The sequence below is a fragment of the Onychostruthus taczanowskii genome, unplaced genomic scaffold (assembly GCF_017590055.1).
Source record: "Onychostruthus taczanowskii isolate IOZ18803 unplaced genomic scaffold, ASM1759005v1 scaffold14, whole genome shotgun sequence".
In the NCBI taxonomy this organism is placed as follows: Eukaryota; Metazoa; Chordata; class Aves; order Passeriformes; family Passeridae; genus Onychostruthus; species Onychostruthus taczanowskii.
This window is the reverse complement of record NW_024498573.1, coordinates 13575465-13597258: the sequence shown is the minus strand read 5'-3', so window position 1 is coordinate 13597258 and position 21794 is coordinate 13575465. Positions and strand designations below refer to the sequence as shown.

Sequence of the window (21794 nt, the reverse complement as noted above, 5' to 3'; positions counted from 1 at the left end):
ACTAAAAAGTGGACATTTAAAAACCTCCTTGTGATCACAACCAGAAGTGCTACCTTAACTTTCACATGTTATCCAGACCCAAGACTATTTTGTTGAATAGAGAGTCACACAGAATGACAGTGCTTAAAGGTGTCAAACCCTGCTGTTCACCACAGCCCAGCACTAAACCATCAATCCTGGCTTTAGCTCTGGGCTCTCTTAGCTGCCTCACCCACCTTCTCAGCCAGCCCAGCGAGGTGATGTGGGTGCCCCTGAGCACCTGGCCATGCACAGTCAGCATTTCAGGGGAATGCAACACTGAGCCAGGCTGACAGGGTCAATCATTTGTGGGCAAAAGGAACAAAACTTCTGTCCCAGTGTCCATTTAGGAGTTATTTTACCTGGACCACAAGCCTTAACCACCCTCCAATATGAAAAGTGTGTCTTGGAGTCTGAACCTGAAGAAAAAAGAAATTCCATTATGCTGAATGCTCAAGGAACAAACAACAACATTCATTCTGAGTCATTATTAACCTAACAGACCATCAAATTAAATACTCTTACATGTAATTTAATAAATGTTTTAATAATTACAGCTTTTCTTAACGAATACTTCCATGCTTTCTACAAATTATTACAAAAAAAAAAAATAAAAATTTAGTTCTATCACAATAGAGCCAAAGCAGTGCTTCAAATGAGACTGCATTTGCACAAAGAAAGCTTGAGGAAGCAGACACGTTCTCTGTGTACCAGGATGGTTCCCAGCCTGACCAAACCCCTCGGAGCTGCACCTCAATCTCGTTTCTCACACATCTCACTAAGAGCAGCCCCATCAGAGCTTTCCTTGCCCTGACCTCACCAGGAGCTCTCCCGCTCCTGCAGCACAGACTGTGCTGTCTGGCTCTGCAGAGAGGGCACCAAACCCCTCCTCTGGGGCACTGCAGCCATTACTGCCTCAGGAGACACGAGGGCAAAGTCAAGTTTCAAGTTTTCTACTTGATACAACTTGCCTGAGGCTGACAGGTGTGTGCAGCTGTGGGGATGTGTAACATATATATGTATATACCTTCTCTTTTCTCTCTTCATTCCCTAAGAGTGACTAAAAAGTCATCTGGAAATTCAATAAATAATCTGAGAAATAAAATATGATTGATTTCTACTATTTTTGATTAATTTGTTGCACACAGGCAGGTGATGCCAGCAACACAGGCCATACAGAGAGGGAAAAATGCCCAGGGAGCAGCAGTGTCTGAAACATTCCACCTCTGTCACTCAGGAGGGCAACACATTAACTGATGATAAATCAACTCCACAACATTTCAGTTTATGGAAGCCAATTTAAAATCCTGAGATGTACAACAGTTAAGAGCCCTGAGAAAATTAAACATTGCTTTGGTTTCCAAGGATTTGGCTTTGAGAGCAGCAATAGATAATATAAATACATGGGAATAAATAATAAATACAATGGTAAATACATGGGAAAAGATGGGATTGCTTTAAGTGAAGCAGCTTCCAGAAGAGGGAATCTTTGAAGAGGTGCTCTCTCTGGTTGGAAGGCACAAGCCACGGGCTAAGAAAAGAACAGGATTTCACACGGAAGAAAGGAAAGTCACTGCAAACAGACTGAATTTTCTCACTGAACCTATCTTATCCTAAACATGACTTCTAAAATTAATTGAATCCAATTATCCAGGTTTTCACATGAGGAAAAAAAAGGAAAAATAAAAGAGGGAAGGGTAAAAAAGAGCTAGCAGACGTGTTGAAATGAAGTTGCAATATTTAATCAGTATTAAAACTGAGTTGGGAGCCAATCAATACCCAATAAATTCATTTTGGTGGAAAACTATTTAAATTACAGGCTATTAAAGGATTTCTCCCCTCTAGTGAATTGATGTCTCACTTCCATAGAGAACTTCTGCAGTGTTTTATTTAAAAATTCAATTAACCCTTTGATTAATGAAGCAGTAATTTGTTGTACTGTTCTGACAGACGAAGATATTATGGACTTAACTAACATTTATAATAGCTCTATTTTTAAATTGTGAAGAACAGTCGTTTTAATTTTATTTTGAGAACCAGTCACTTCTCCCCAGTAGCTGGTAGCAGACCTGTGGTGCTGAAGGGCTGACACCCACTTCAGCTGCACTGAATGAACATCCCTGAGATCTGGGAAAGTTCAGCCTCCTCAGCCCCCTGTTCCCCATCCCTGCTCTGTGAGCATAATCCCAGGGACACACACACAGCCCAGCTGGAATTCAGATTGCTTTTCTGATCCAGATTATAAAAACAATTGCTGTTCTCCAAGACACTGATACAACTGGTGTTAGAGCTACAGCAAAAGATAAAGTTTCATGCAGCCATTGATCATTCCCATCTGCATAATTGTTGCTAAAACCTTGTGAGCTTCCCCAAATTTTGCATTCAATAGAGACACTTTACCCTGTACCACTGTGTTTTTGTTATGATAATTTAAAACTGACAACCTTATTTTTCATGACAGAAACAGTTCATGATATTACATGAATATTAACATTTCAATAAAATATCTGCATTTTGATAAACCACAGTGTTTAAAAAGTTATTAAAATAATCTGAGTCAGATTTCTTTTTTTTTCCCTTAAATTGCATAATACAAAGTTCCCAGTATTTCATAAGATGTTATTTTAAAATGTATGTAGGTTCCTTATTCTTCCTTTTACCACATCACAAAAATAAGAATCCCTGCATGTTGGGCTGGGTGTGAACATCACTGTAAAACTTAACAGAAGAATTAGAGAGAAGAATGTTTGTCACATATGAAAAGCTGCACCAATAATTATTCAATGAATTTAGAAGTCAACTCCAGCAGGGAAGTGTATGAGATTCCTGCTGATATTGGTCATCTGAGAAATAATGATTTATTGCTGTTCAGTGTATGCTCACTTACTTGGATACAATTTCCTGCTATGAAATCAAAACAAACTAAGAAGTCCAAACATTTGCATGGTTCCTTCAAGACACTGGGATATAAATTGAATACTAATAAGTATGTTTACCACAGCCAATTTAGTCCATGTTCAAGAAGTGTAAAACATGTAAAACCCATAATGTTGTCAAGTTAAGCTTGTATTTCTTTTTGTTAATGTCTTAAGAGCTAAGTACTTCTCTTCATAAAATTAGAGGGAGATTCTATAACGTTCATTTTTCCAGAATATTCCTTATGTTTTCTATTACTTATCTTAATCTCCATTCACAACTTTGCTCATTTGAACGCAGCTATTTTTCACTTATAGCAAGGCATTCAGACTCTGCCTATGAAATTTTCAATTAACTCTGATGGTTTAACAAGAAAAAAAAAAAAACAACCAAAAACCAAACCAAACTTTCAAATTTGGCCTTTCAATTTGTGCCTTGAACTATACACACATTTGATGGCTGGATATAAAATGGGAATTAGCATATGCATGAAAAGCAGCCAGGAACCACAGTAACATAAAACATAAGAATATGAAGCACTAGACCCCAGAGACTCATCATAAACTGGACTGGAGACTAGATTACTCAAAAGAAAAGTGGAATGACCCAAAAAAGTAGTATTGAGGGGTTTTTTTGTCAAGTACTAGAAGGCCTACTCAGACTGAATTCCAGTCTGTCCTGCATTACATACGGATCTTAATCACTGGCAGGGTCGGAAACCTTTGAAATCAGCACCCTAAAACCCAAGCACACACCCCAGCCCAAACCTCATGGTGATGGGCATTGAAGCAAGTCTTTCAGACGCTCAGAGAACGCTGATGCAGCTGAAGCTGCAGGTGCTCCTGTGTGGCAGCAGCTCTGCACTCGTGTGAGCAAAGCGCAAAGCGCTGCCGCTGATCCCCGCAGCAGCTCCTCGGGGGCTGCAGCACAGGGGATGGGAGCAGGCACACCATTCCTGCTGTCTTTTTCCACACAAGCAATGCTATCACCATATCTGGCTCCTCCAGTCGCCCCAAAGCATTTCATCAGTAACTCCAAGGCTCCTGTTTTAACGACAAAATGCACATTTGGAACCAATAAAACAAGTTTTCAAGAAAAAAGAAAAGCAATGAGAAACTGTTGTTTTCAGTCTGTAATGCTATTCCAACCTAAAGTTGGTAGAATTAACAATTCTAAAACTCTACAGTAATGCCAGATGCTGTAGCCAGTTGTTGTTGACTATTTAAAAAAGAAAAAAAAGTCATTTTGAACACATCCTGACAGTATGATGCTCTTACAACTCTTTCGTTTCTTAGACTTCCAGCTGGGAAATGATAACTGGAAGACATCTGTCCCTATATTCCAAAAATCTGTAAAGGACAAGCTTTTTATCAGACTGGTGACAGCTTTTTGTTGAAAATATAATTTCTCAGTTAATCAATTATCTATCCAATTAGATAGCTTTTTGAATAAATCCATCTTTCCAGAAAAAGGGAATGACAACTCCTCAGCCTCCCACTAATATCCTGCAAATATCCTAATCAGCTTCCTACAGTCATCCATGCTCTGTGAAGCAAAAGCCTGATTGGGTCTCCTTGTAATTGTGAGCCTAACTTGATCTAATAGCTCTTGCTAAGTAATAAGCTTACCAGATATCACACGAAAATTATGGCACCAAGTTGAATGCATACTTTGTACCGTTCCTGAATGAATATGAATGCCTGTTTAACTTTACTTAGCTCTTGATCCTGATTCCATTCAGCTCACAGAAGAAAAACAGTCCTTGATATTAATGCAGCAGAATCAAGTCGGCAGGCACATAACCCACTCGATTTCTGCAGAATACAGTGAAGAGTATTTAACTCTAGTTAAATTAATGCCTGTGCACTCCTAAGATTGGGTTCAAATATTTGAAATTCAAGAGCCAAATATTACAGGCTGGAAGATGACTCCATTCTGATCCAGCTGTCCTGCAGGTGCTGACAGGTTTGGGTCAGGGTGACCAGCTCATTCTGTCACTGAGGTGACAGGTCCTTCCACTGCAGTCACTATGCTGGAGGCTCAGACAGTGTGTCCAGTGCTGGGGGACACGTGGCAGGAGGAAAAAAGGACTTTCTGATGAGGACAGTGATCTCCAGATGATCTCCAGCCCTTCCTCCCAACTAAATGCTCTGTGATTCCTTAAGACAGGCTTAAGCCCAGGACACCAATTGCCTTTTTAAAGCAGAACTAAATAAAAGGATTTACATAGCTCCAGTATGAGCCCACAAATAGAACTGGCTGCTCAAAAGGACCTTTCAAAGCCAGAACTGTGCTTTTTGAAATCTGATTTATTTATGCAGTCCCCCATAAAACATAATTGCCTGTGAAGTGCCAAGTGCCTAAATTTTTTACACTTCCACTTGAGATGAGAACAATCAGGCATGGACTTAATTCCACTCACAACTGTATCCCAGGTTACCTACCTTTTCTCCTCCTCATTTATGATTACACATGTACTTAAGAGAAACTCACAAATGAGGAGTTTTTTGATGATCATTTTAGCCTTAAAATTCACCAGAAAAGCAGGGTTTTTTCTATGTGACTCCCTTTAAGATCTTCCAGTGGTTTTTATTAAATAGAAATCTTGCCAAACATCACAGTCAGATGTTGGATACTTGTACTCCATCAGTAATTTCACTCTCACCGGTCAAACAGCAAAGTCAACCAATTGCTACTTTGTTCCACTTCCTCAAAACAGAGGGAAAAAAATTGCAGTAGTAAGCGCAAACCAGAAGCATTTGAATTTTAACTGGAACTAGTAAGATCAGAATGATCTGTGCTTACACAGCCAAGTGGAGTAACACAGGGTACAAAATGACATTGGGTGAGTATTCCAAGAGTTAATGGATACCAAGGGGGACACAAATAAATTTATGTTGATATTTTGATGGAGAATTTGAAAGAGATTAGGTTTATGGTATGCTCCTGAGGGAGCCCTGACCAAGATAAGGAGTATGAGCTATGAGACTTCATTTCTGAGAATTACTTAGAAAAAATAAATAAATAAGCAGCCAGAGAAGTTTTGATGACAGGTATACAGAGACTTGTACCTGGTTTGCAGTCCTTGGGGAAGAGTTAAAAAGAGTCCAAGAAATAATGGATTTTCAAGCAAAAATGTGATATATTGAAAACAAGTGAATAGGAAATACAAAGGCAGTGGTGGAAATGAAAGCAGGACGATTCTGGTGGACCCAGAAATCCAGCAAATTGTAAATAAGACATTTAAACCAGCATGAAGAGAGATTCATTGAAGTCCTTGGGATCTAAATGTCATTGTTCTATTTTTAGATGCCTGGTATTTAACACAAAATATGACCTGCAATAATTGATATTTAACTACTATATTCAATTTGTAAACATGATAAAAAGGAAAAGACAAGATGCCTGTTTTATAGCTGTTATGAAGATGGTTTTGCAAGGACAGTGACGAAAATTAGAAGGGTTTAGTCTACCTCCTCTGAGATAGCATACTGTACACATCAGCCCCTCACTGTCTGATTCACTAATTTGCATGAGTGCTATAATTGACAGCTTGTTAACAGCTTATTAGAGACTCAGAAACCTTGTAACAAACACCACACGAAAAACAAGAGTGGACAGAGGCTCGAGCCATAAGTGCTATTTTAATGATCCCAGCTGAAACCTGCAGATCAAACAGTGCCTCTTGATTGCAGAAGGAATAATTATGACTGGGGTGGGGCTAGAAAATCAGCAGACAGGAGTGAGAATACAGAAACAGCCACACCAGGTCAGACAAATGGTCAGTCTGCCCAGTTCCTTATCTCCAGCAGCAGCAAGCACAGGGATAGCTCCCACACACTCTCTCAGCCTCAAGCAATCTGCAACTCTGGGACTGCCTAAGCCAGGAGTGGTGTTTCATGTCTAATAGCCAGTGACGGATTTTCTTTTGCTATGAATCTCTCTAAATGCATTTTGAACCTGTGTAAAGTTTGAGCACAATTAAATGGTTTGAAATACTTTGCTACTGCAAATCCTTCTATAGATATTATCCTAGCTCTCATTTTCTGGGGGGTAGAATAAACAAACCAATTAATATGTAAGCTGCAACTCTGATTTTTTTGAACTTCTAAAGGTAATGTAGTTACAACATGGCGTTACCTCAGCCCACGATGGAAAATGTCTATTAGCATGAATTGCAACATATCACATGAAAGACAATAACAGCATCATAACACATAGAGAAAGCTATTTGTATTTTCTGGTGAGGGAGTACAGAGCTACTGAATGTTGTCCTTACTTATCTTAGGATGAAAGCCTTATTATAAGCTCATTTCAGTTGAACAAATCTCTCTGGGCTCCCTGCTGAGCAAGGCATTTAAACTTTAAAGCTAAAGGCATTCATTTTGCTTTGCTGACAGTGAAAACCTTCCTGCACAAGCTCCACGATGCACATGGAAGCTTTTAGATCGCTCGGTGGCAGAATGCATTAAGGCATTTAGCTGCTTACTGCGTTTCTCTGCAGTGCACGGACATCAAAGGCATTCATTTCCACGGGCAGCAAGAGTGGACTCTTCAGAGCAACTATCATCAGCCTGCTCAGGTTTAAGTGCTCTTTAGATTCCAAATACAGAACACGGTGACAAAATATCCTGGGCAATATTTTTTCTGAGCTTCCTGAACTCGCTGTTATTTCTGAGGAGTGGTCCAGGCGCTGGAGAGCTGAGAGGCTCTTTGCTGGGTCATGGCACCTGATATCCATCAGTAGGGAGCAGACGCCTGTCACAGCTTCCTGATGTGCACTGTCCGTATTCCAAAGAGCTCCCACTAACAAAGCTCTTTTTTGTTTCCTTTCTAAACAAAATAATGTTTTGCTCTTTCCTAGATGGTGATATCTGTCTATGAATAGTTACTGCCAAACACAAATACTGTGAAGTCTGACTACACGCTACAAAAAGGACCGAGCATTTCTGCATGCACACTCAGAAGCAAGATCTTAAAAGGTTATCTGCCGCTATATTGGGTGAACCAGAGATCAGAACCAAAGTTTAATCACATCAGTTCACCCAAGTGTAACATGACCCCAAATCAAACACCCTAACTGTAAAACTCCCTGCAATAAAAAGCAGGGCAAATAAAAAACAAAATCCTTTTCACTTTTCATCTCAGGCCTCTCTTCAATTTTACTTAGCTTAAATTTTGGCTCCAGCCTTACAATCACTAGCACCCACTGAAACTAACAGCAGCCTGCAACTTTTGATCACCTGTTCTCAGAAGCTGCTGTTATAAATGAGAAGCTTGACTGGGCCAATATTCAAGCAGCAATCAATTTATTAATTAATATGGTAAAGTATGAGCAATACAGCGCTGTGTGCAGCGGGGGAAATTTTCCCTCCAACTGCACACCAATAGTTGGGGCTTACAGATATTTATAGGGGTACTCATAAACTTTCTCAGCAGTTTCTATTCCCAATATTTATGTCACAATTCTATACACTATTGTGATTTATTTTTTCTCAGGATGTAACCCAGAAAGGAGTATCCCCAGATGGTGGGGTCCAGCTTCCGAAAGAAGAAAGAAGTCTCCCAGCTGCTGGTGAGGTCCAGATTCCAGATGTGGGTTCACCTTTTAATTGCGAGAACTATAAATCTCATAACAGTGATGTCCAGCTTCCCTTGGTGGAAACTATCGATGCTTGAGTTGATGTTCATCTTCCTTTCTCAAGATGCTTTTCAATATTTTGTTAAGGCGAGATAAGTATGCTTCCTTTTTATATATTCTAAAGCTATAGTTTTAAAGATCCTTACTACAAGCAATATTCTGAAATTATACTTCAAAAGGTTATTATTGCAAAACTCTTTTTAGCTAGAAGCAGAAAGTTCCTGTCAAACAGCAACATCATTAAAGCTTTAATTCGAATGCTCCTAAATCAACTTAAGACTTATAAAGGTTAATTGCAAACAAAGGATAGGTTCTAAGGCCTTCTTCCATGCTTTACTTCCTCAGTTATTTATTAGAATTGTCTTTATAACTGTCCCATGGTCAGTTTCCACACATATCACAATCACAGATACACATGTTGCCTGTATGTACCTGACACGAAACACAGCTTTGAATTTCACACTGCTTCTATAGTAACACCAGGAAAAGTATTTAAAATAATGATGCTGCAAATGTGGCAAAAAGAACAACTCAAAATAAATACTACCTTGTCTGTTATACTGTGGTGTGGGGGAAGGGTTTTTTATTTTGTTTTTTTGTTGGCTGGTTAGGGGTTTTTTATCAACACTCAGAGCCTACCGTTGCAAATAAGCATGAGAGCAACTTAGTGCTAATTGTTATGAATACACAGATCAGGAAGATTAGGAAATGACTATGTGGCTGCAGTGTTTATTACAGAGGCTGCAGGTAACAGCACAAAGCTCACAAAATGCAAAAATAAAGCATGAAACCAAGCCAAAATGCCACTGAAACATGGGCTGATCAATATCTGAAGAGTTAAATGCAGTAATTATGGAAATATTACCTTACCAGACTATGGGTTTAAATAGCTCTATGATAAAGGTAAAGGCAAAACACAAAACAAAAGCCCAGCAACCCCCATTATCGGTATTAGGTTACAACTTCAAGGAAGATTCTGTTCAGGTAAGTCCCTACAAATACAGAGACCTAACAACACATTTTGTTGCTTGAAAAATACCTTTATTTAGGTCTAGAAAATTAAGTATTTAAGCTATTAAGATTTTTTTTTTGAGTATTTGATATATTTTACTTTGAAGTCAAGGGACTACTTGCTAAAACTGAAGAACTATAGAAATGGTTTTCTTACTTAACACCAGCATTAACAGCAATATTTAACTCTTTATTAATAGTAAGACTTCTACCAGTAAAATAACAAAACTGTTTTCTTGTTACTGAAAACAGCGGTGAGACCATTATTTTTCTGAAGGTATTACTGCTACATGTTTTGCTTAGTGTATTAACTCTGAAAAATTAATATAACTCAAATACAAAATTATAAATTAATCTAATAATTAAATTAAGAAACAAAATTTTAAACAGTAGGAAAAACCCGTTATTCATTTAGAAAAACAAGCAATAAAAGGCTTCAGCTGTGGTAGAAAAGACTGAAACACTAAGAGAAACTTTCTAATGACAAAGAAAGCAAAGCAGAGGAAGAGAGGAGTGGAATTGATCAGATCATGTGTAGAAACTGTTATGTCATAACCACGGACCGAGTAACTTTTAGAGGTCAGCCTCAGACTGCAGCTAGGAAATGTTTCTCTAATTAAAATTGGAAAGTGAAATTATTTTAGGAAAAGGAAAAATTGTTATTCCTCCCAAAGCTGAAAGCAACATGTGCTAAGGAAAATCTGCTGGGGCAGACACAAGGCAGAAGCAGTTCTGTTCTCAGGACACCAGGTAGCAAACAGAGCAGTCTGAAGGATCATCCCCAGCACCTATGGATCGGGAAAAGGTCCCAGGAGGGATTGACCCTTGTGTAGTAACCACCACAGTAGTGTTTTCCTCTAAGACTAAGAATTCCTTTTACTTTCCTATCATACATACAATTCTTATCATTTAACTGCTAAAAACCTATTTAATATTTTCCTTTTCTTTACAAAAGGTTGAACTTACATAACCAATGTTAAGAAAAATGAATTAACACTCCACTTTATAAAGTTTAACAAGAATTTTAGTCTGATGTTCACAAAGATTACAGATCCACAGTGCTACTGATAAACCATTTATTAGGCTCACAAAAAGAATGAGTTAGCTACACAATCTGCTGTCTTTTGCCTTAGTCCGCTTGCTTTTGCACTCAAGCTCTGCCTGTTACTACTTTGAAAATATATTTGTGTAATTGGCTTTAATGATTAAGAATATTACAGAGAGAGCCAACCCACAATACGGTAAATGTGAAAATGGCAAGATTTTAAATTTAAATTCAAAGTGTCCAGCAACTAAGCAGGGCAAGCTGAAAAGAGTGGGAATTGCTACAGCATTGGCCCTGATTCAACTCTCATATGCTGATTACCTACTGTAACTACCAGTAATTTTGATGGTGTTTGGCAATCTTTATTTTACTTACAAATACTTGCATAAAGGCAAAATAAGGCATTTTAAATAGCCTCAAATCATTGCAAGAATAAAACCCAGCTGTATTTACTGTCCTCCTAAAAAGGCCCTACTGCTGCTGTACCAAAATTTGTGGTGCTCCATAACTACTGAGATTGTGATACAAGATCACATTCACTTTTACCTGACCCTAAGCAATACTATTTTCTACAACTGTAAAGGAACCACACTATTATATACTATGCACTATCATATTATAATCTAAAAAGAACTGGCACAGCTACAATAAAATCATCTTTTTTTGAAGCTTGTTCTTTGTAAATTATCCAAATGCTAGCAGTTGAGGAGAGCCTTTAGTTTCTTTCCACGTTGGCACTGTAAACCCCCTCTTGTTCAAGACTCACATATCCCTCAACTTCTGTCAAAAGCAAGAACAAATTTCCTAACCAAAACTGAAAAGTCCTTGGCTTTTCAAATGACTATAAATTGCATGGCTAAGTGCATATGGCCACAGGGCTGTCACAGTTACTTTTCCTGACAATTCATCATAGCATACTAATTCTGTAATATCATTACTGTGTCTCTTCTCACTGTACTGATCCAGCCAGTTAATTTAATCAACTAATAATAGATTCAGAAATGGATGCAAAGGGCCCTAGCACTTCAAATTATATTACTAGAGATGCACAGCAGTGAAAACAATGTATTCTATACTTGCCATTAAATATAACCCCAGTAAGCTATATTCTTTAAGTATGTTGGAGATTTTCCTTTAAAAGGGAAAGAAAAAATATTTCTACAGATTTAGAAAAGGTTCTTTCAACAAGATTAAAAAAGCAGTTTATTTCACACTAAGCATAACTTAAAATTACATTCCATTAATTTGAAGAAAAAATTATAACAACTTAATCAATTATCATAATTACAGGTGAGTTACAAGGTAAAAAAACACACTGCCAGAAAGAAATACCCATCTGCAGGGGAAGCTAAAGGTGTGTGATTAACTGCAAAGTGAGCCATTCAAAAATGGACAATTAATTTTATTAAATTTTAATCTTCTCTGAAAATGTCAATGATGATTAAAACATTATTCTCCAACACCTCAGACCATTTTGCATGTCACGAAGACTAATACTTAAACTTTACAGGATAAAAAAAAGTAACCCAAAATGTAAGCAAGACTAGAACGCAACTGCATCCAATTTGTCTTCTAAAACACTCGCAGTCAGCGTAGCACCCTGGGAACGTTTTGAATGTGCAACACAGACTTGGAGCTGATATCTGCTCACTTCAGCTACGAAATGCTCACACCCCAAAGGGCACATCCTGCCAGAGGCCACAGACTGAGCACGGGAGTAGCCACACTCCGTACAACGGATCCAAAACACGCAAATGCGTGCGTGTGCGCAGCTGCAGCTGACAGACAGACCTGTATGTTCCCAAGTGTTGAAGTCCTTCAAGACCAAGGTGTTTTTGCTGTCCTGTTCTCACAGGCTGATGAGCAGCACTCTGCCACATGAGGCTGCAAGGGCAGGACTCACTGCAGCTCCTGGCTGCTCCCACTCCCAGCACAGCCCCAGGGATCACACTCACCTGAAGCTTCTGGCTGAGCTGCCTCAAGTCCCCTTTGCATTACTGCAGCAGCAAAGAGGACAAGGATGCCACTCTGGATATAGTGCATTGTGAGAAAACCATGCCCAAAAGACCCAATTTCAACCCCCACACAGAATTTTCTACTTAAGACTAAATCTAGAGGAAATGTCAATGTCAATTCAATTTATGTTTTTGGGACCTTAGACTAAAGTCAACTCTTCACTTGCTGAGGCAGTTTACGTATTGGGGTCTAAAATATGGCAAAAGGTGTGTTTCCTGATGTAAATAGAGTCAATTTTGACAAAATTCAGTGAGCAAGGGTGATAGAGATTTATAGACTTACTCTCTGGCCATGATTCAGGAAGGCAAATGTTTAACATTTTAAAGGCAATTAGAGGCCTCCAAAACGCAATTAATCTTCTGTACCTGCCAAAGTACCCTCCCTGAAATGAGGGTGCCTGAATTCAAACTTACATTAAGTCCAGACTAAATACATATTTCTTAAAACACATTATGCAGACTTCACCGTGTACCCTCCCTTTCAGGTGTCCAACGTCATTTGTTATTAAGAGTGACTCCAATTATGCCAACCCAGCCTAAAAGCAAGGCATCTGCTTGAGTACCATAATCTAACAAAACAAATAATTTTCCTTTCATCAATATACAACAGCTTTGTTCATTACTGGGAAACGTTAGGTGGTGAAGTATTGAGTGCTATGCATTTTACGCTTAAATCAATGTACTGTCTTGCAGTTATGCCACCTAATGTGTTTTTAAGCCATGCGCTACAGAAATCAATGTGGTTCTTATTTGATATTCAGTGTTAAGTTCAGCCTCATAAATTTAGAATTGCACTCTGTTATTTTGATGGTTATGTATTAACCATGTCCTGTAAGTTTTATGATTTTATATTCAGCCGTGCAGTAAATCACGCCAGTTATACACAAATGGCATGTGCTGAATTTACTTTTACTGTCTGTTCTAAAAGAGAAAGTAAAGGATGATTCATTTGACCTATTGGGGAAGAAAAATACAGTATATCAGATAAAATTCAGAAGGTGTATCAGTAGAAAAATTAGGCTCCATATAATTTAACTGGGTCTTTACTGAGACAAACTGATTTGCAGCAGATAAATGTGTTTGATATACTTCATCTTACCAATATTTTACACAGGAACAGTCACACAACAGTTGATCATTCTCTGGAACACATCTAGCAGGTGCTATGCTACTGTATAGAAATCTAATGCTACTCTAAAATGATTTTAAAAAACAGTGGATATGTACATACAGAACAAAACTCAAGCCCTTTCCCAGCAGCCTGTGAAATGTTTTAATAATGGGGGAAAAAAAACCTTAATTTTTTTAAAGTATCCAAATAATTTTTTTCTTGTCAAAGTATAAGATGCCAGAAAGCAAATGCTCTCCAAGACATGCTTTTTTAAGAGGAAATTTTGGTTTTATTTCTATTTGCAATTGAATGTCTTGCCATGGAACAAACAACAGGTTCCTAAATCAGGTGGAAATATAAGGATAATTTACTCATTTCATTAAATATAGTAAGACAGTGAAATGCCCCTAGTGAGAGAGAAGACTACTGATGCAGCCAAGTTCCTCTGCTGTCTTCCACATTCTCAGGTCAAATCCTGGAACTAAAATCCTTTCCTGATAAAGACAGGAGCGACCATTTAAAATCATGGTGTGCAGCACTGTAATTTTAGTTTTTTTCTGAAGCCACTAAAGTTTAAAAACTAAATGTTTAAGAATCACAGGACGGACTGTGTGTTTCTCCTGACAGCAATTCAAATAACATGAAATAATGTGATAGTATCTACAGTGTAGTCCAGGAAAAAAACCAAGAAATATTTATTTTAAAACTAGTGATGTATACACTGGACATTCACATGGATTTCTGACTGCTCAGACCTCAACAGTTCATTGCTAAATCAGAATAAAATCATGTTAATTTATGCCCACCCACTGGGCTGGAGTGCCCTGACTCCAGGGAAGGAGGAGCTGAGGTCTGCCCACCGTTCACCTTGTCTAAGTTTCTGGGAGCCAAGTCCTGCACTTTGCAAAGGAAGGCATTCAGAACACCTCATTCCACCTATTCTCTTACCATTTTCTCTGCAGAAGGAAAGAAAACCCCCCTTCTCCACCAGCACACCTGCCTCCCAGCACCACAGCCCGGAGCAGCCCTGCCTCAGGCAGTGCCCCTGCCACAGGGTGCCACTTCAGGGCTTGGACGTTGTCTACAATGCTCATTTATGTATCCAAGGTCATTAAAACTCTCTTCTACCACACACAGCAATGCATTATATCCATCTTTTTTAATCTTTGCTTCTCGGTGGGAGAGCTCTGTGCTTTAAAATCTGCAATGCCTCTTTTTTTCCCTCCTTCCTACCATGGGAAAAGATTTCCAGCAGCCATTAGCTACAGCCATTTTCACATCTCATTTTAACAAGCTATAAAAGCAGAACAACATGCCAATTACATGAAATAAATAAAATGAGTGGGTACAAGATGGCTAAGAAAACCTCTTGCACTGCATATATTTGTTAGAGAGTGTATTAGAGTTTCACTAATGCATTTATAATCCTGTAGAACAGTCTGGCACATCTGCATCTTCAGTACAACAGAACAGCAAAGATGATAGAATCCTCAGAGAATTTCTATTTGAAATAATTTTAGATCTGTTTTATGTATACCAAGGAAACTGCCAGTCAATCTGATCTTCAAACACGCTGAACTCCACAGAGGGAATTCTAGTAAACTGGAGACTGTTCGCCTAAATGCATTTATTTCAGCAACATGAAAACTAGTAGCTGTTTGGCTAATAATATGCTGCACATTTGGAACTTTGTTAAATACCTTAATTGTGTAGCACAGAAAAAGGCAGTTAATTTACACAAAAGGACACAGAGGTGAATTCTATGTCTACATCTTTGAACAAAATAAGTAAATTCACTGAACATATGGCTTATTAAATTTAATAGTTCCTCTCCAAGATGATTCTGATTGCCATGTTTTGAAAGATAGGATTTTAAAAAAATTTCTTTTGGATATTTGCCGTTAAGCAGATATGCCATCTGTCTCTCCAAATGAAAAGAAACTCAAGACTTTGATTACTATTTTCCTAACCAAGATTTAGGGTAATGTATTTCTAGTACACTGATTAACTAGATCTGACATCACATCTTGGACCTGCTTATTATTCTTTCTCAAAGAACTACCCACATACGTGCCCAAATGTACTACATGATGTGTGATGAGAGAAGCATAAGGAAGCACCATCACCTCTCGCATCACTTTCAAGCTCTGCTGGTGACACCGTGTTATTCAAACAGGCATCTTGTATTTTCACTCCAGTTTTAGGGACACAGATGTCTAAAGCATAACATAACGCTCCAAACTGGACTTGGAATTTCTGTCAGAAAATGCTAAAAGAAGAGAAAATAAAAAAGGAAGCCACTTGCAAATTTCATTGTAAAAGTCTACTGCAAACAGGATGCTTGACTGAGCAGGTCACACAAATTCTGTATATCAAGGGAAAAAGTCTAAGCCTGACAGCATGCCAAATTCTTGTAATTTGCATATTTTGTACTTCAGATCCTCAGAAGCCCAGCTCATTTTTCTGTCTAGTTATTTTCCAGGGAAATCTTTCTTCGCCAGTAGCCTTCAAGCCCACACAAGCAGTAACTCACCTGTGTCTGAACAAAAACGATTCTTTACTTCCCACTGATAAATGTACAGATTGTGCATCTACTTCCTAAGTCACTGATTATCTGTTTCAAACCCTGTATGAAGTGGGAGAGCAGCCAGGAGCAGCAATCAATGGACTAATGGCCCCTGCCCAGCCACAGGGACCTGAGGGATAACTCAGCATTGCTGCTGCAGGAGCACTGCACGGGGGGGTTCTGGCTCACAGGTGAGCACACTGCCCCCTGAAATCACAGGCAGCCTCAGCTCTGACTCTGGGGCACATTGTGTTCAGCACTTCAGAACAGAGCTGAACAAAAATAAACCAGTGATGTACAGTGGTGCACATGGCAGAAATCCACAACAAATAAAACAAAGGAAAAAAAAAAACCCCAAAAAAACAAAAAAAACCCCAAAACAAACCAAAACCACAAACCAGGTTTCAGCACTCAACTGCTATGTATATTACCAAAGTCCTGTGACTTACTGCTACAACACTTGCCTGCTGTATCAATCACAGTATTAATCAAAGCACTTTTGAATGAGAGATGGACTCCTAACCCAGCCCTGGCTCCCAAGCCAGCCCCCATTCCTAATCCAATCCTTCCTAACCCAGCCCTGGCTCCTAACCCACGCTGTGTCCCTCAAACAGTGAAAGCTCCATGTGGCACTGTCCCCTGTGCCCTGGCCACCATCTCTGTGACACTGCCTTTTCTGGACACCGTAGACAGAAATGGGTTATACAAGGGTTGTAAAGATTTAACAGAAATGGTCTTAAAAACTGCAAATCAAGCTGGTTTTTTTTTTTTTTTTTTTTTTTTTATTATTTGTGCTGGGACAGCCCAGCCAAAGCAGGGGCTGCTGTATCCCTCAGGCAGGCTGCCTCCTCTGCCTGAGGAGCTCTGGGTAACACTGGCACAAGGTACCAGCACAGGAACACTTTCACATGTTACCTTTGCAAGAAACACCTACAGCAATAAGGCTGAAGCATTTTGTAATGCAGTTCAATGAAGTATGTAAATAATATATAACCCCACAGGGGTCAAATCTGTGATACAGTTGGACAAACAGGACATGGGAAAATGTGTGAGAACCAAAACCTGACAGATAAAGAGTTGCAAAACAAGCAGCAAACATGTCCAGAGAACCATGTCAAAAGGAAGATGTGTTATGCTAGGATGAGATGAGATCCGTGCTCTTTTGGGGGAGAAGGACCAGGAAAACACTGAGGAAGGGGGAGGTCAAGCAGGGAAGGCACAGCTGCTCCCTGGTCCCACTCCCCACTGACAGCAGCAATGCTCAGAGGCTCGGGAGACACCACCCCAGGAGTGACTGAAGCCCGTGTGGTGAGGGCACTTCAGGCGCTGCCTGCTGCAGTCCCAGGCGAGAGCACACCTGGGTGACCAATAATCCTTAGGTAACAAAATTACCCTGAGAGAATTTTATTTCAAATGTTTCATTCAGATTGTGAAGCAGAACTCAAGCACTTGTTCAACATACATGAATTTAGCTGTTTAAGCTAAGTTCATGTAAATTTAGCTATTTTAGCTACTGCTAAAAAAGGCTGCTTTGCAAGGGCTCTGTATTAGCACCTCAGTAACAGCAGCTAAAACACATTTACCTAATGGGATGGAGCTTTCACAGAAACTCCTGTACAAAATGATCACAATTCACTTACTGGACTTTATGCTTCAATTAGATAAGAAAGAGTCTATAAAAAATATTGCCTTTGACATTTTAATGCCTCAGACTTCTGATACTCTCTAAAAGATAAGTCAGTATTTTCAGACCATCAGGATACAGAACAAACTACATCAGGTTTGCAGCCATTCTCCAGACTGGTGAATGCTTTATTGGGCGCAAATAAATGGAGGATGGACTTCACACTGAGCACTGCTGGAGCTGTGCAGCCTTATTCCAGGTTCCAGACCTACAACCATCAGATTTTTGTAGCATTACCATGAATTCAGTTTCTATGCAGGCAAACTAGAACTTTCCTTCATTATTATTGATCAATTACAATAATGAAGTTGCTCTCTGATTATTTCTCAAAATCCTTTTTGAAATACCATTAGTATTGTTTCATTAAAGCTTACAGACTTGCAGAACCAAGATTTTAGTTTCCAATACTTGAAGAATGTTCAAGAATGTTCCTTTGAATGCTGAGATGTACTAAACTTGATTACAACCTATTGTGGTTACAACACAAGCATCATAACAGCTCAGAGACTTGTAGAATTCAGCCTTTCATAAATAAGTAAAATAGATCTTGAAAATTACATAGACTGTAATAAAGACTATAAATTTAATTACAGTGTATTTTTGTTTTGGGGGTATGTTTTGTTTTGGGTATGGCTTATCTATGAATCTGATGTCAGATTCTCCAATACATTCTCCTTTCCTGCTGCTGGCTTTTCTTGCAGCTGATCTGTTAGAACAGGTTTCACTATAGTTGTATTCTAATGCAAAAAATATTAACTAACCAAATGATAAATGCATTCACAACTGCATTTAAATCATGAATGAGTCATATACGTGCTCACACATGAAATATGAAACAGAAATTATCATAGTGTGAGGTGTTTTGGTCCAGCATTTCTTTTAGATACATATGTCTAGTTGCTCTGAAAATCTGTCGGGGTTTTATTAAATAGCGCTTTTTTTTTCACAGTTATAGAGTCAAGTCTGTTAGAATTCCTGTCAGAAATACACAACTTTGGTTCCTGCTGATGTATGCTAGCTGATTAATTTCAGCTCTTAGCATCATTTTGGGTTGGTGCTCTTCAGGGGAGTGAGGAAGGCAGAACCGCGTTCCCCGGCTGAGCCCGCAGTGCCCAGGAGGGCCGGGAGGCACCAAAGGCTCCTGAGCAGCCCCTGCACACCCTGACTGCCACACAGCCTGTCACAGCACCCAGCACCTCTGCAAACACAGCACAGTGTCTGAGAAAAGGAGCTTTTGAGCCCGTACCAATTTCCCTCACCACGCTCCCTGTGACCCAGCTCAGATTTGTGAGAGGTGCCTGTTCCAGCTCTGTCTGCTGCTTCACAGCCAGCAGGTTGTGTCTACACTAATTTCAAAGTCACCGTCTTCCTTCTCTCTCCTTGTGCAAGTTTGTACATCTTTATAATGCCTTCTGATTAATTTATCACATAGTAAAGATTTTTAAAAAATCATTATCCTTTTGATCTAAAAATCCTTATATTTCATCTTTAATATGTTCTTTTGAGAGGTTCTTTCTGGAGAACTTGCCACATATGTTCTACTCCTCTGAGACATAACAGTGAAACTCAAGAAATACTTCAAATCACATCTAAAATGGTTTGAAAATATTTTGTTTGCAGAAAAAAAGCAACATTTCTTTCAAGCTAAGAAAGAAATTAGAGTATGTTGCAGTGCATATGGCACAAGAAGACTAACAAAAAGGAAATATATGAAACCAATATTTGAAAGAGTGTCAAAATTTATCACCACAGAAGTGATCCGAAGCATTTTTAACATTCCATTACTTCATGAACTAGACTCAAGCAAGGAGGGACGAAAGTCAGGAAAAGAAAAATATTGATTTCTTCAGATCATTTTTCTAAGATGATCATTATTTTTGTAAGATGATCTGTTCCGCCATTTGTTTTAAGCCATGCAATGAATTCATCAGATGTAGAGAAAGAGAATAACCCTCACTTTGCACATTAATACTGTAATATTCTGCTTTATAAAGAGTGCTTTTAAGCCATCACGTGTCAAACAAGACTAGGAGATTATCTGGAACCACATTAATGTCTCAAGCTCAAGGCACTATGTTACATTAGAAAAAATGTAGGAAAGTGGAATAAATTATCTTTCAGACAAAGACAGGCAAATGCCATAATATTTTTACCAGGATTGAAAATGATGGGGGGAAAAGATGGTGAAAAGTATGAGTTTAAAAAAAAATACAAAAAAAACAACCTAGAAAAAGCCCTTTAATATAAAATATCAGGGAACTGACCAAAGCCAGAAAAAGCATAGTGATGCCTGCTCTACCTCCTTTCCTCTTCACCATGTAGAATTGTTTATCTTCGTGATGATGACTGTGAAGTCCTCAGAATTCTGTCCAAATCCTCCCCCTCAGCTCCAGCCCCTCAAGCTGAAGCACTGCAGTACTGGCTGTTCCCAGAGAGTTTTCTCAGGATCTTTAGCAAATCAGCTGGACTGATGATAACAGAAAACAATGATTATTAATGTCTGCCTGCTGTGGTTATAGGTCAGTCTCCTAATATTTATCACAGGTCTCTTTTTCTTTTTTCCTTAGAAAAACCCCAAAACCCCCACATAATTGTAATCACACTAGCCTGTCTTCATCTGTCCTGCTACCTAGAAAAGCTAAATGAAATTAATTAATTCAAACCACACCAAAAAAAAAGAAAAAAAAAAAAGGTGAACACATATGAGAAATTCTGCTTTAAATGAACAGAAACTTACATTTGGAAAGATTAGATGGCACTCTGTCACCCACAAGAGCTGATGCTGGGCTCCATTATGAAGAGAGTGTCTTTTTTAGTGTGAAGGACATTTAGCCCACAAATAGGGAGTCTTCAGGGGACAGGACAGGGAGTCCTGATTGAGACAGAGGACACACTTGGAGGGTGATTCAATCCCAAAATTTAGGACTAAACTGAATATGCATACCCATCTTCAAATACTCTCAGGGAAGTCAAATTATAGGTTAAGAAATAAAGTATCTGAAAGAATTAAATGTGGCTAAGTATCACAACAGAAGTGGTCTTGAAATATGCAGTAATTATCCAGAAAATTAGAACTGGCAAATGAATATAGATGATTGAGACTCAAGGAGCCTTTGAGAAGCTGCCCAGGGATATACTGACAGGACTGGGCCCATAAGGATTATTATTTCACTATTTAATACTGAAAATGTAGAGAACTCTGTGAAAGAAGAAAATGAACTGATTTACATATATTATTAGCTTCAGAAATACAGCTTGGAAAGTTTGCTACACTAAAAGAGGCTTTAAAGCGAACCAGAATTTATATAGATATTAACTTTCAGAACTTATTCTCTGAATTGCTCTAGGCTGCTTTTGCAGAGCAGCACACCCAGCACACAAGGTGAGCAGATGGTTTGGATGGCAGATTCCTACTCCCAAGGAACCTCCATGGACTCCTTTTTCCTTTGCCCCTCTGGTCAGAGTCCTAACCTTGACTTTCTGTGCACTGAACAAAACTGATCAGAAAGAACTTTTTAACACAAGAGTCAGTGATGTCCTGTTTCACTGAGCAAAAGAAGTTTAAATAGGAAAAAAAAAATAAAAGAACTACAAAAGACAAACTCCAGTCACTTAAGCAATTACAGCCATCCCTTGTTTTGTCCATATCCACACAGTGTAATATAGCTGGAGGGTACAGTATTATGTGGGAGATATAAATAGCACACGCCTCCTTAAAATAATTCCCCTCCTAAAGAAAACTGGAAAGAGGAGTAACTTCACTGTAATTCATCTCATTTCAAGTTTA

At 38.8% G+C, this 21794-nt stretch overlaps 1 protein-coding gene across 3 annotated transcripts in view; it reads right to left on the bottom strand.

Annotated features, from left to right (window-relative positions):
• Positions 1-21794, bottom strand: part of TENM2 (teneurin transmembrane protein 2) — a 483546-nt gene that overhangs the window by 415215 nt on the left and 46537 nt on the right. The gene's annotated exons all lie outside the window — the stretch shown is intronic.